Source organism: Polyergus mexicanus, unplaced genomic scaffold (assembly GCF_030449975.1).
Source record: "Polyergus mexicanus isolate NDT 795.1 unplaced genomic scaffold, iyPolMexi1.0 SCAF_4, whole genome shotgun sequence".
Classification (NCBI taxonomy): domain Eukaryota; kingdom Metazoa; phylum Arthropoda; class Insecta; order Hymenoptera; family Formicidae; genus Polyergus; species Polyergus mexicanus.
In genome coordinates, this window is record NW_027223324.1 from 8,550,007 (window position 1) to 8,564,824 (window position 14,818).

The following is a 14,818-nucleotide window of genomic DNA, read 5'->3' on the forward strand; positions in this document are numbered from 1 at the left end:
TCTCTCTCAATAGTCTTTTATACGTAGCGATAACTCGCAAGATAATGCCTATCGTTGTAATCACTTTTGCTGACATTCACATTTTTGTTCAGAGTGCGATTAAATATACGATGTCTCAAAATCGTGGAATGTGTTCCAGTCATTAATATTTATATATAGCACAATTGTGTGCAGCATAAAATTGTTAATTGCAAAATGTTATCAAAAAACATTGACTATACAATATTTCTTATTTATCTTCTCTTTTTCAACAAGTTTATTTTGCTTGCATTTTTTACATTCAAATTTTTCGTTTTCTCTAACGTCCGAATATACATACACCTATTGTCTTATTTCAAATATAGATATTTCTGGGGATTACAAACAAAACAAACAAATTTAATATATTTTATTTTCATATAAAATACTCACTGGCAGAGCCGTTTTATGGAGTTCGTTACGTGTCTCCATCATAGTTTAGTTATTCTGTAATTATTAAATATATATATAATTTGTAGTTAATATATATCTTTACCATATTTCTAATATTAACTACAATAATTTCTAAACTCTATTTTTACCTTGTATACATAAGTATTGCAATTAATTTGCACTATGTCGACGATTTCGATAATTGCTACGACAAACTCCTCATACTTTACGAAACACCAGAGATAAATGTTTATGCGAGAGATTTTTACTTTTAGGGCTACTTTGAACAAATGACAGGGCGACCAACATAAAAATTTCTAACACTGTAATTCTCGTATATAATGTAATACAAATTTTTAAATTCTGCTCTTGGTTGTCCTGCAACTTAAAAAATTCCGATTAAATTAATCGGAATTTTGTCGAAAAGTAGCTCTTTTAGATTAATATAGAATAATATAGAATAATATATATATATATATGTATTTCACGTTAAATGCAATAAGTCACGCAAAACGAACAGACTTAATTGCTGTGACGTGATTGGTTCGCTATTTCGATGTGCGAAATTGTGATTCTCGCACTGCTTCACTTCCATGTATTTTGAATCGCTTCGTTACAGTACACGTATTCGCGCGTCACGACAAAAGTCTCATCCGAATTCTCTCCGTATTTTTCGCGATTATTACTGTCTAAATGTGAGTCTCGCCGTCGAATAACCTGTCACAGGTGTTTCGTAAAGTATCGGAGGTTCTTCATAGTCTATTAATAGCCACGTATGATCGCTAAATATTGTTATATCGTGTAACATCGATTTTCCGTTGATCTTAGAGAGGCGGGAGGGAGGGGGGAGGTGAGTTGAGATTTCATCGGAATCTGTTCCGTATCTCTCGCGAGAGATTCCTACCGTAAAAATGAGTCTCGCGGACGAATATACGTATCGCAGGTGTTTCGTAAAGTGTCGTAGTGTATCAAATGCCCCGTATACTTGCCGATAACGCTGATATCGCGATATCGTCGTTCCGGCGATCCTTACGGCGGGGTGGGAGGGGGCGAGAGGAGGAGGGCGGTGAAGATTTCTTCCGAATCCGGCGTTTCGTATTTCTTGCGATGATTTCTATCGTAAAAGTGAATCTCGCGCGCGAATATTTATCGCGAATATTTCGTAAAGTGTCGGGAGTTCGTCGCGTATTAGTGCAATTATCGAAATCGTCGACATAGCGTAAATTTTAATTGCAATACTTTTCATATACAAGGTAAAAATGAAGTTTTAAAACTATTTTAGTTAAAATATTAGATAATATTATTTAGGCAATATTATTTAGAAATATATTATTAACTAACAATTTTTTATATATATATATATATATATATATATAATTTTAGGTGATTGGCGATCTGTATATATATGAACAAGGAAAGATTTTATCAATGAAAAAGTCTACGCATATACTTCAACCTTCTCCTGAAGTGCAGCAATGGTATGAGTTATTGTCAGGTATTTATATCTTTCTATCATCGTTTTGTATAATTGTAGTAGATTATTTTATCGATGATCTATTACTCGAACATTGGTAAATATATATATATATATATTGGTATCTATCTCCATCGGTAATACAATTTATTATTTGCTCATCGGTAAATCTACTTTTATTTACCTTCAATCGTTAATTACAATTATGGTATCTGACTTATCGGTATCTAATCTATCGCGATATTAACATCCCAAGGGAGGACGCCTCGGTCTATGAAAACGCATACTTTTAATATATACACTCTTGAATCGATTGATTCGCCATCAAACATTAATTCGAGAATTCTTTTGTAAAATTCCTATATTTTAGATACTTTAAATAATAAAAAGAAAATGGGAATAAATATTTCTTTGATCGTATCTTACGGTTTTAAATATATAATAGAAAGAAATATAATTATAATATTAATAATATATAATATATATATATATAATTTTATTTGTTTTGTATTTTAGTATCCGATGTTTACTATTCTTTTCTACATTTCCGCTATTTAATCAGAATGTTCAAGATGATATGAAACGCTTGTCAAAACGCGATGATATTAAACCGTTGCGAACAAATTAAATGAGCAATTAGTCACGCGAATATAATGAATCATGAATAAAGTGAAACAAATGCTTTGAACGATACCCGTAATCTATTATTAAAATGTTGCTTTACGCTTAATTAAACATAAAAAAATATTGATGTAATGCAAATTTTTTTTTTGTATTGCTATAAGTCTTTGATGAGCAAATAACAAATTAATAAAATTTATAAATAATAATTTGACAATCGAAGCAAGATATCTTTAATGTTAAAATTTTGAAAATAAAGATATGGCAATTATTTTAATAGGAAATATTGTGTTAATAAAATATATCTATCTTGTACTGTACTTTCTACCATATTTTACACGCTATATATGAGATTTTGTTTTATATATTACAATTCGATTTCTGTGCAAATAATTCTTATATACATTTTTGCACGTATCGAAAAATAATATAACTGTTTTTGAAAAATCAAATTTAATGTTGATTGTGGATTTATTTCGGACTATCTACTGTTTATTGTGTAATGCAATGATTATTATTATTCTTTATTACCTGTCAAATATTATAACAGGCTATACGAAGCATAACAGATCAATTAATAATTTAATCTTTATATATAAACTGTTGGGTTACGCGGCATTGTATATATTTTGGATTATTGCCAAACAACACGGATCAAATAATTTTTGCTCCGATATAAATACGCATCACATTACTTTATACAAAAAATCCCATATTATATATACATTGATATAATATTAGAAATCAAATCAGTAACAATGGTAATTATATCAATATATAATCGGAATATTAATATCTTTTGTGTATTAAACAATAGAAAATGAAGTTTTATAAAATAATATAAAATTATAGATATAATTTTTAAATACGTAACAGAATTCATTCTTTAATTAAGTTTGTATGAGTATCATTTTAACAGAATTTTAGTTGGAAAAAGAGCTGAAGTAAATCGAGTAAATCTTAGAAAAAATTGAATTGAACAATCAAATTTAATTTAATAGCAACTTGTCTTTAAATTAATCGAATTTAATTATTTACCGATTAATGCCAGCACCAAGCGTTTATTTATTATCGACTAGCTGTAATGTATTGATATAAATAAGTAATCGATAGGGTCTTTAGAGAGGGCAGTGCGCCTTTAATTGATAACCCGATTAATTATGCATTCGGACTTTGAGCGCAACACCACTTGGTCAGCTGAAACAAGGGTGGCAAGCCGTCCGGAATGCGGCATGCAAAGTGCAGCTTGCGTGCGAAACGGCTGTGACCTAACGTAGCTTTCGCTAAAAGCGCTTAAATTTATAATGGTCCGGCGTTATCGGTCGGTCGTTCGCAAACAACGCGACAGACCGAATTTAAGGATATACCGAAAGAGATTTCGTTTCCCCGAAAAAATGTTCCGCCTACCGTATTTACCGAAATTGATCGCCATGATGATATTGCGACTTTTATTTTGTATATTTCATCTCTATTGATCTAAGATCATATTTGCAATATGATTGATATTTGCTTCAAAATATTTAACAGTTTTATATACATAGTATGTATAGATAGCGGGAAACGCAAGTGATTTTTTTTTTTTTCGAAAAATTTCTACGCAATAATGAAAATGCATTTATGATGTCTAACAAAATATGTGTACGATAGTCCTCTACTATTTTTATCGCGCTCTATCTCGCTTTTTATCGCGTACTTTATGCTTATATCTTGACAACGTGCACCGAGAGCACTCGGGAAACGATGTGATTAAGACCTAACTCCGAAAAGCAAAGTCTATTCGCTCTCCTTTTTTTTATCAGTTTGCCGCGATATTACAATGGGAAAAGAAATTATGGGAAGTTATAACTGTGATTCGTATCGTACGCGGAAAAAAAAGAGAGGAAGAGACAGAGAGAAAAAAAGAGAGAGAGAGAGATAGAGAGAGAGAAATGTAAGACGCGGAAAAATTGTAAAGAGATTCGACGGTCGTCAAGGGAGCGGCAACTTCTCGCGAAGTCGCGGCTTCAACATGAGAGTCGTTAACGACACCCCGTGCGGCTTTAAGAACTAATATTTCCATCATTGTTAGCTTTTATGACGTGCCAGAGTCGCGGCTCGTATCGTTCGCCTCTAAAGAAAACGTACGCCCGTCGTTGTCGAGACTCCGTTCGGACGGCTTAGCCTGAATACGTAATACCCGGGCTTTTAGCGAAAATGTACGCATGGACATAAAATAGAAAGTAAAAGAATCATATCTTATAATCATTTTCTAATTAAATAAAAATAAAAATATCGGTCCGTATCGAATTGAAGGAAATTCATATATCGGAATATTCTATTAAAACTCGCTTAAGCTTTTTTTTTATGAATTCAAAATATATTATATATAATGAAACATGTGTGTACCATTATAATTACATTATAATTACATTATAATAGACAACGTGAAATATTTTACAAATAATTATTCATATATTAAATAAGAGAGATATGTATATATATTAACGTTTAATTGATAAAATGATAAAGATATAGTTGGTAAATTTTATAAAAAGCAATTTCGCGTATTAGGCTATTCGCAGCACGTGGATACATGACTCAATGTAGGAAGCTCGTAGGTGAGATCGTTAGCACAAAGGGTGTGACTTGGCATTGTGTCCCAAAGTATGTCTTAAGTGTTAGTTTATTGTTACCCGCACCCGGTGGGCAGACTACCCTTACATATTTAAGACGGCCCATTAGTGTCTAGTGGCGCTTGCTCTGCGAAACGTTGCGAAATAGGATCTTACGTTACATCTTCCCCAGTTTCGATAGACTACAGGACCCATCCGGTATAATTGCGCCGCACTGATGGCCATGTAGGTAACGCGTATGATTGATGATTATCCTTCGATCTAATCAATCAATTCAACTTGGCCGAATGTGGGCTTACGCTTATCGATAATTGATTCTCTTAAAGCGAAAGATTAATTATTAATTCAATACATGACAATGTATACGAAAATGCAAGAAATGTAAGAAATATTTCCTCTTTCAATCTTTCTAGATGTTTAATAATTAACAATACGAATTGATTTGAAATTTAATTTTCCTTTGTATGGAATTATTATATCTTTTCGGTTGTATTATTAATTTTACACATCTCACGTAAATTTCTATTGGCGTTATATTTAAAAAAAAATTTCTCCTATATCTTCCTCATCATGTTTCAAAATATAAAATTAATAAAGGCGAGGCGAGAAACGCCTGCTATGTACGTACAATCTTTCTTTTAATTTATAAAAATTCCATTTTATCTCATTGCTCATAATTGAAGCAAGCGCAAAGGCATGGTAAAAAAAAAAAAAAAAAAATGGTTATTGATTGGAAGAATTAAACCTTTTTCGCGGCATCTTCGCAAATAAATCTCGCGATCCTCGCAAATCAGGATCATAAGAGGGAACGATGGTAGCGGTAATCTTAGCGACCGAGAATGCGCGGTAGGCGGACTCATTAAACTTTTCGTCGTTTCGTCCTTCGGAGAATCGTGTCGGGAGTAACGGCTCCCACGGGAACAGCAGTGTGGCGCGATTATACAGACCGCTCCGTTTCGGTGGAGAGGGGAAGAGGATTATACTGGCGCGACGTAAAGAAGAAGGGTTAAAACGGCATATCCTTGCTCTATCCCTATCTCTCTTTCGCTTTCTCCTCTCGTCGCAGAGAGAATTCGAATGCTCGAGCGAGGGAGGGCTCGTCGTCGCGCACGAGGAAGAACCGAGGAGAAAACGAGAGAGGATCATCTCGCTCGAGACTCCCCCTCCCCCGTCGACAAGCCATCCCGTTTGTTGCCTTTGTCGCGGCCGTCCGCCGGGCCCAATCGCACGAAATTAATGTCTCGCCATTATTAGCAGAAGTTAGCCGACTGCGAAGAAGTTGCCACGCCACGGGTGTACTTTCGGACGGGCGGGCAGGCAGGAGGATAAAAATAGAGTCGAGTGGAGTTATAACTTCTGGCCTCTGATCGCGCACGTTCACTCTTGTCGCGCCATGTTTCTTCGTTAATGCAATTGCCTGTCGGCGAGAGGTCCTTGGATTAAGATGACACACGAGACTAGCATCTTTTCTTCGACCAACGGCGTTTTTATTCTCGTCGAATACTTTTAAAGCTGTATCACGCTATCGCGAAAAGAAATGGGGGAATAGAAACGCAAGAAAAGAAAAAAAACTATTTAAAACTTCTATTATTTAATATATTTTGTGTTAAAAAAACTTTCACAATTCGAGAATTATAAAAGACAGTATAGATATTTTACGAAATAAGTTTTTTTTTTTTTTTTTTTTTTTTTGAAGTTGCGGAAAAGAATCCTCGATACGTGATAAAGCTTTTAAGGTTTTTTGCCACGGCAACAGATACGCGACGCTGTGCTTGCTCTCCGCATCATCTGTATCAATCCCAAGCACGAAAGTGCTTACATGGTATAACGATAAACATCCCCTAACACGATGTAATGTCCCCGTAGATGGAAAAATAACTGTTCGAGTGTCGTAATTAAAGCGCGACGCTGGAAAACGTCTCGCTCGCCCCTTCGCGGTGGATAATAGACCGAGAACCAGTCGTTATCATAAATTCTTAATCCGAATCGACGGTAAAACTGAAAGTTAACCAAGTTCGGTACCATTAGCCGTAACAATGCCCGTAGTAAGTTCTTACGGTAACGATGCTGTAACGACGGTTTCCGGAGCGTGGCAATTTCTCGCGATAAAGTTACCGATGGGACCTACAAGAATTAAACTCGCCCGAACGGGTGGATCGGCGACGGGGCAGCGAGCGTCAGATAGGTATTAAATTTTAAAGTCCATTATATACTGTGGCAATCTCTCGTTTAATTGCCCGATGGAGAAATTGTCAGTTTTGAGTTTAAGAAAAAGAAAAATAACGAGCGCTTTTGCTCTACTTCTATTGTTGAATATTATTAAATTTTTGAAGATTAAACTTTCACTCGTAATTTATCGAAAAAGTTATACGAGCGCACGCAAAATTATGTCCTCGAACATATAGGGTGGTTCGTTATTGATTGTACAATTGAAAAGAAAATTACGTCCTATACGTGAAAGAAAAAACTAATTATAGAAAAATTATAGAAAAATATATTCGTACATACATCTCCTGCAGGATACTAACACGCGATTAAGAATCGCTCTGGTAACTGGCGAGGATTTCTGTCACAGAAGCGTGAAATATACCATATCCAAGTTTTCCGGAACGACCGCGGACACCGTTGGCGAAGAGTCCGAATTGAAGCGGATTATCCGGCGGAAATTAGTCACAAAACTAACAAAGGGACTTGGGCGACCCCCACGTACGGCACTCGGCGTCCGCAATCGCGGCTGAATCGCGATCGCGTAATTTCGCGAACCGGGCGATTCCTTCGAGCCTTCGGACAAAAGATGTAATAATTCTGCTCCTACGTTTTCCACCGCACCACCTTTCTATCTCCCCGTCCCTCTCTCCGCACTACCACCCTCACCGACCGCCGTCATTCTATCGCGCGACGTTTCTCCGACCCTCGCGAGAAACCCTTTGTTTGCAAGACAAACAAGAATCGTTTGCTCGCAAGAGTCAGCGGTGGTGGAGGTTGAAGGACCGACTCTCGGGAGAAGACGGAATTTTAATTACGGGAATATTACCTGTGAGAGTTCGCGAATAATTGGTATACTAGCCGATTTTGAAATGAGGAAGCAGCAACGATTCGCGGTACCAGTGACGAGATGTTATTCTGGATACTCGATATTGCACGGTCGAGCAAAATATTTTTTAATAGTAAAATAATTTTTTTTTTTCACGGTTCTATGTAGGTCGAATATATGTAAACGAAAAATATCGGCGCGCTCGTGATGAATGAAATCGCTTGTTTTTAATATATCAACAGCGCGAAATGTCGCCGATAAGCCAGTTGAACGATATCGTAAACATTTTAATTAAAGCTGGCGAAGGATATTTAATTTCGAATAATTAATGGTCGTCCGTCGAAATTCATGCGTCCCCGACAAAAGCCATCGCCCTCTCGATTACTCTTGATTTTCATTACACGAGTCAACAGCCACGAGGCTGACGGCTATTAAGCGCCCTTTTTTCCATCCCCCGCTGCTCCGAAACGAACTTATGGATTCTCAGCGAAAACGCCGGAGATTCAAACACGGCTCGCGACACATTTTGTTCTACGCTATTGTAAAGGTCTTATTCGAGTGTTTCATTAAACCATAAAACAATGTGCTTTTGTGATAAAAGCATCCCTGTATGGTCAAATGTTATTCAATATAGCGTATATAAAATTTGTTTCTTAATTAATTTTATATTAAACAATCGACACAGAGATAAAAGACAATTTATATGTATACAAGAACTTGCATTTCTAAAATTTTTTTCAGTTGTTCAGCTCCTGTGAAAAATATCAAATTATAGTCGATTGTGTGATGTTTCTGATACAGATTATTATATTATAATGTGCTTTATAATCGCCACTCGTCTTTGAGGACTGTTATCTATTACTACCCAGAAAATAATATGCTTACGTAAAAGGTCAGACATACGGTACCGACTCGATACATGGCAGCATGACGTGACCAAAGGACAAAAGGACGTTACGACATTACGTCGTCGATCCTTTCACCGTATTTATGCCGCCGTGAAACGCGATCTCGCGGGCGAGCCGCGCGACCGGCTGAAAGATGAACAGAAAAGCGCGGCGACGGAGGATGAGATGCGAGAGAGAGAAAGAGACAGAGAGAGAGAGAGAGAGAGAGAGAGAGAGAGAGAGAGAGAGAGAGAGAGAGAGAGAGAGAGAGAGAGAGAGAGAGAGAGAGAGAGAGAGAGAGAGAGAGAGAGAGAGATGAGGACGAGAACGGGGGCGAGGGGGCGCGTTTTCGAACCGCGCACCAATTTTCTTTGAACAACAGCGGCGTCTCGCTCGCGCGCGGACAATGCATAGCGGATTCAATAAAACCGCAACAATAAGGGTGAAAACTGCGAGGCTGGTGCGAGCCCAGCGAGGAATAGCGACAGGAGGCCGGAACGACGGGGTCGGGGAGGGAAGGGAGGGGAGGGCGGGAAGGGGCTACGGCAGCGAGATGTACCGGCGCGAGAATGGGAAAGCCGAGGGTAATTTGAATGAAGAGACAAGAGACAATGCGTGGGCGAAGCGCCCATAACAGAACGGAACGCCGGAGCGGAGAGGAAGTATTCTGGTGGATAGGTAGAGGAGAAGAAAGGAGGGAGAGGGTGTGGGGATGGGTGAAAACAACCGCGGAATCAAATTAGAGACAACGGCGTAGTAGGGCAAAAGGGTGGAAAGAGGAACAGTGGGAAGGCGGGGGTGGTAGTGAGCCAAAGGGAGTGCGGTACGGCGGGGTAATTATATTTACAAGTGGCAGTTCTCGAAAACAAAAGACCTCAAGATTGCTCGATTCATTCGAGAACTCCCGCGGAAGAATCGCCCTCTCCCTTCATCTTCCCTCCGTGTTACTCCTTTTAAGAGACAAGTCGTTGTTGTCGTCGTCGAGTAGCCGCAAGTCTGTCTAATGTCACGTAAAGAGAGCGAGTGAAATCTGAACGATCTGATAAATCCGGAATCTGACAAAGTACTAAATAATAAAATCGCAGAAATTTTACAGTCGCGCCTCACCGTTAGAATCTCGTTATTTTAAGCTATGCAACATATAATCGCGCAAGTAATGTGATCTTTTATCGTCATTTACGCGAATATTTAAAGAGACTGTCGCGTAGGTTTATCAGATGTCAAAAATTATATGTATTAAATTCACGATTTGATTAGTAAATAAGATTTACGTAGGTAATTATTCTCACACTATTTTCATGCTACGTGAATTCCAATTCCAAATTCCTAAACTAATTTGCATGAAAGATTGACTATTATTGATTCACATCAGTCGACTCTAAATCGAATAGAATAACGGAACTAAGATTAATCTTGGATAGATTGTTTATAGGCGAACTTTTCTATATCTTAACGTATCGCTCACATTATTAGATCAGCTTGGTAATATTTCGCAGAAATTTCTATCGCTTTTTTATTTTTTATAATCTTACTTTTTGCCTTATTTAATTAAATATCTCAAATTGGAAGAAAATTAACACTATTATGTCTTGTAATTCTTCAGTTTTCTTTTATTAGTCTCTTTTTTAACTTTTTCTTTGTCATAGTAAAAAGTTCAATTTTTCTTACAAATTTTCCTTTCACACGTAATGTTGTGCGAAAAGATAGTTTTTTTTTCGATGTGACACGTAATACATTTCTCTCTCTCTCTCTCTCTCTCTCTCTCTCTCTCTCTTTTATTCTTCTTCTCCATCTGTAGCACCAGTTAAGTGATTTATGTCTAAATTGAGTTACGAGTCGCGCGATTGAAAAAGTGCTCACTTCTTGCCAAGGGAAAAGAAGGAGGGAGAGAATGAGGATAGGTAACGAGTTCTTTCGCCTCATGATTTTTCAAAGGCTTCTTCGTCTTTCTCGCATCGAAACCTTTGAACTTCCTCGAGCGCCTTTCGCGACGCGGTCGAGATTCTTTTCCTTTCGCGAAAAGGCCATAAAGCAATTAAGTGGTATTTGTTCGCCTAGTGTTCCGCTGAGATTATTTCAGTCTCGCGTGCGACAACTCGAGCTAATCAAATTACCTCCTATGGAAACGCCACGATTTAGAATAGCTTTTTTACCTCGGTATTCACATCTCTTTTTATGAAAAAGTTTTTCGCTTTCTTTCTTCGTATGAGAATCGTACGAGAGAAATGGCGAGTTTTGAGGCATCCGATACTTTGTTCTGCGATAAATTGTTCGAGTATTTTTAGCTTCGTTTTAAAATTCGCAATTCGACTTTTGTTTCCATCGCGTGAAATTGAAATATCTGGAATATCGCCACGATTAAGGGAAGTAACTATATTGTATCAAAGATATATAGGTCTTTTTATTCTGTTTCAAAATATTAGTCGCATATATTCGTCGTATAGAGACGCAAAATCGTAGAAAGCACCTAGCCAGAAACTCGCCGATTTTCATCCTTTTTAAATTCACCCCTTTCTGTTACCTACGAGCGAGACGACAGTTGCAGGAAAATTGTTTGTCCGACTGACGGCATTTCCCCGTCGCCCGCCACCCTCGCTCAAGATAGACGACCCTTTTCACATATTTTCATATACATATACGCATATATTTCGCCTCGCGGGCGGGACAAAGCAAAATGAAAAGATAGTTCGGATGCTTTGACTTCCGCTTACGTATGCATACTTTTGCGCGCGCGTTGTATCGTTGTTACGTTATTCGCGTCTCTATAGACGGCGAACAACCAGTATCGACTGCGAGAGACACACGTAAGTCTGCTACTTGTCTCCCTTTTCTGCTTGGAAACTGTACAAAGCGTCAGAGGAATCTTTACTCTGAAATTTACTGATAAATTCTTCCGATATGTCAGTATCGATCGATCTATATCGTCCATATGTTTTTATACACTTATAATCTCCGCATATATAAATTTCGCAGGCGCATAAAATAAAATTTATTTGACATTTTTGTGGTAAAATTTATTTAACGGCCCCGCGCATGTCAATTAATAATAAATCTGGGAAATCAACGTGCGCGGATTAATTGCGACTGATGCCTAAGTCGTGGCAGCCGGTCGTTATCGGCCGTGCGACAAAACGCGTCGCGAACGAATAAAAGGGCTTTACCGCCGCGCGGAAACGCGGAAAAGCAGCAAAAGAGCTCGGACATTTGACGCGGCGGGGGCACTCTCTCTCTTTTCGTCCCTTTTCCCCCGTTCGTCGCGTCACGCCGCGACGCGGCGTTATGGAATTTTTGCGGAACGGCTTTTTTTAATTGATGCAATTCAAACCAGCCGTCGGCCAGCGCGCCTGGCGAGCTCGTAAAACTTTTCGTCGCCTTTCGCGCACTTTCGTCGCACGCGAATTCGAAGTTTCGGCTTTTTTCTCGCCGTCGATTCTTCGTCCTCATCACGGAAAAACACTCGCCGAGGGCACTCCTGGGACGCATCAAGCTTCCTAGGAACTGCTCTCCGTCGTCCGGAATTATGCCGTCGTCCTTAAGCGAGTAACCCTAAGCTCGTTCGTAATCTCGCTCGCGGGAAATCTCACGCGAATGAGACGGGGATATCGTTTTCTCGTTAATGCATATATCTCGATTGTCGTGAAAATTGATCTGATCGATATTTGTTATATTTTTATATTGCCTTTTTGTGCGCACGCATTCTATAATCATCTGTCATCTGTCATCCGCTTCGCACATTATGTCATCGATATTATCGTGATCGATTTTCTCCTAGATATATTACTTGTATTTCCATCGCCATGAATACATTCCGATTTCGAATGCATCCGCATATTTAGCTTCAATAAGATATAAGCATAAAATTACGTTTTCGAAAATGCGATATTAGTGCGAGGTTTCCGGCATTAACGAGAAGCGGTGCCCCACAACCGGGTTCCGTTCTTCTCTTCTCTTTTCGCTCGCTCTTGGCATAATGAAAAGCTTAGCAGTTGGTTTAACTTGGCCGAGGATTAAGTTTACCTCGTTTCAAGGGTGCCAGAGCAGCGTGGAATTTCTACCTCTTATTTTTCCACCTCCTCGCCCCGGCGCTGGAAAAGAGCACGCGGTAGGTATTTCTTAATTAGCAGCAAGTATCTCGTCCGACGAAAGTTGCCTTATTAATTAATATTTCAGAAAAGAGACATGAAAGAAAGAGAAAGGAAGAAAATGAGCCGAGGAGGAAAGGGGACGAGGAGTGAAAAAAGATACAGATATTTTCTATGAAACGTGACTTTCGCTTATACGATACACAGCAGTTGAGATAAATATTATATTTATTAAAGTAAAAAGAACACTATATAACTGTGTGGAGTGTGCATAATCATGGAATGCAATAAATAATCATAGAATTCTATGCGACACACGGGGAAAAAGGAGAGGGATTAAGATTAAATCGTATGCTACGTAAATTGTAACTAAACTAAATATTGTATAAGTTCAAATGTCGCGGAATATAGAGATATATTCCGTTTCTAAAAAAGGCATGAAATCTCGAACTCGAATATATCGTTTTAAGGCGTCAATTGCCGAAAAAACATTTTTCGATACATTTGAAATTATTTATTAACTGGATTATTTTTCAAAACCTATGGAGCGAATTACCGCGCGCGCGCTTTTATTTATGGACATTTTCCAATTTTTTTAACTTTTCTTTCGTAACTTTAACTTTTTCTTTCACAAATTGTCAAATTGTTAAAATTCGCATGATTTGACAGATGCAAATAACACGAATGAAGAAAATCTCAGCGCACAAGCGAGACAGCCAGTCAGCATCGCGGAAAAGAGGCTTCAACGCTTCGATATATTCGAATTCGAGGTTTCATGCCTTTTTTTAGAAAGGGATTCTGTGCTAATTAGTTATAATATATAGTAAAAATTGAAAGATGAATTTTTATTATATACATATCTCGAATGTATTATTTTTTAACACTTTTGATATGCGTTATGTCTATGCATTATATTCTAACATATTTTTACTATTTTGTTTTATTGCTGTATAATTTTATCATCTTTCTACGATTTATGTGAAATAGACTATCTTACCATTTACACTCAGGACTGAATCGAGATTATTCACCAAGACATTTTCGCCACATTGTTTCGGTTACTCATGACGGTCGCTTAATACGGCCGTTAACGAGGCCACGAAGATAAATTCGCGTTCGCAGTTTCGAGAAGTGTCATTAACGAAAGGGTCGAATGCGCCTAGTGGTATCGCTTGAGTCGAGTACGCTCAGAAGAAGCAGTAAAACTCGACAAAGAAAAGGGCAGGCCGGGGCGAGGAAGAAGGCAACTAAATATAAAAATACGGCCTCGACGGACATTCGAGAGGTTAACGTTACGAGAACGAGAGGACGTTGAAGAGGTAAAAAAAAGAAAAGGGAAAAGAAAAAACGGGATAACGGCCGTGTCGCGCGCGAGACGTTTTAATAAACCGAGTTGGCCAATCAAAGTGAGAGTTAAGGAGCTTTCTTGTTTTTTAACGGCCGTTTTTACGCCCGCTTAAATCACGTGCCGCTGCGAAATGATGGGGCGAGAAGAGGAGAGGAGAGGAGAGGAGAGGAGAGAGCGAGGGGTACGGAATGCGAGAAAGGAAAGAACACTCCGGGATTCAGAAAGGCGCGGAGAGAGATTTTTACGAATGAATGACGATGAGAGGAACGGACGTGAGCGCGGACAAATCGAGCAAGTATTCACAATTTCGGGACGAATTATCGATGAAATTTCAAAACTATATTAAGCA

The 14,818-nt window shown here is 38.2% G+C and overlaps 1 long non-coding RNA gene across 1 annotated transcript in view; it reads left to right on the forward strand.

The window, feature by feature from the left end:
* Window positions 1-1,040: 1,040 nt before the first annotated feature.
* Window positions 1,041-14,818, forward strand: part of LOC138932393 (uncharacterized) — a 200,257-nt gene continuing 186,479 nt past the window's right edge. Inside the window, exons 1-2 of the long non-coding RNA XR_011446767.1 lie at window positions 1,041-1,664; window positions 1,795-1,906. This is a non-coding gene — a long non-coding RNA (uncharacterized lncRNA). The remainder of the gene's footprint in view (window positions 1,665-1,794; window positions 1,907-14,818) is intronic.